A 1066-nucleotide genomic window follows, 5' to 3' on the forward strand; every position below is an offset into this window, starting at 1 on the left:
GCTCCGTGAACAATAAATGCTAACATGTAAACGTGGCCGAGGCCTGTTTAATTGTGTCTCAGGTGTCTCCTTGCCTGGGTTCTGAAGAAGCTATGAGGGAGAGCACAGGAGGCCGGGTGGAGGAGAGGGCCACCTTTTAATTTATTTACGATTTATGTATGCCCTGAGGCCAGCCTGGAGGTGGCATCTGGTGAGAGCCAGTGGCTTTCCTTGGGTGAACACGGGAAGGGGGCACGAGGGACCCATCCCCACCCAGGAGAACCGCCCACCCGCAGAGTCTCCACGGCTGCTTCAAAGTGGGAGCAGAACCACACTTTTGGGCTATCTTGGGAAGTTAAATGCAAAATAGAGATGACATCTAGGTTTCAGAAAGTGACTCATGAGCTGGGTGGGTCTTCCCTCCACAAAGATGCCGGTTGAGAGGCGGCGACCAAGAAGGAAACCGAGTGCAGGAGGAGTCGGGGGCAGCTGGGGGGCGGGGTACCTGGGTGCGCTTGGGACACCCTGGCGGTGGCGCGGGCCCCATGAGTGACCCTGGAGACGCGAGGCCGCCCCGAGTCGCTCCACGGGACAGGGAGCTGCCCCGGCCGCCCGGACCGCCCGCAGGCCTCGGCCCCGCATCCCCCCGCGCGGACTGTGCGCGCCGTCTCCGACCCGAGGCCGGCGCGGGATGGGGGCGCTGGGGGGAGGCCCGGGGTGGGGGTAAAGAGGCGGGCGGGGAGGGTGGCGGGCGGAGCCTGCTCGGCGGCCGGGCTGGTCACTGGGGGCCGGTTGTGACCCTCGGGTCTTTATGACTTGGGGGCTCCGAATACCGGGCGGGTCTGTGTAATCTCGACAGCCGGGCGCGGGGCGGGACTGCGGTTCCACGGGCGGGGCCGGGGCGGCCACTGCTCTCCGCGGACACCATGGCCCGCGCGGTCCCACGCCCCGGCCCCCGCCCCGAACCCGGCCCCAGCCCCAGCCAGAGCGCTACCGACTGCGGCCCGTTGCAGCCCGCACCCCGCGCGCAACGCCGCCGCCGCCGGAGCCTCGCCCGCCGCCCCCAGCCGCCCGCGCGCCCGCGCAG

This window comes from Equus quagga, chromosome 19, assembly GCF_021613505.1.
Source record: "Equus quagga isolate Etosha38 chromosome 19, UCLA_HA_Equagga_1.0, whole genome shotgun sequence".
Lineage (NCBI taxonomy): Eukaryota > Metazoa > Chordata > Mammalia > Perissodactyla > Equidae > Equus > Equus quagga.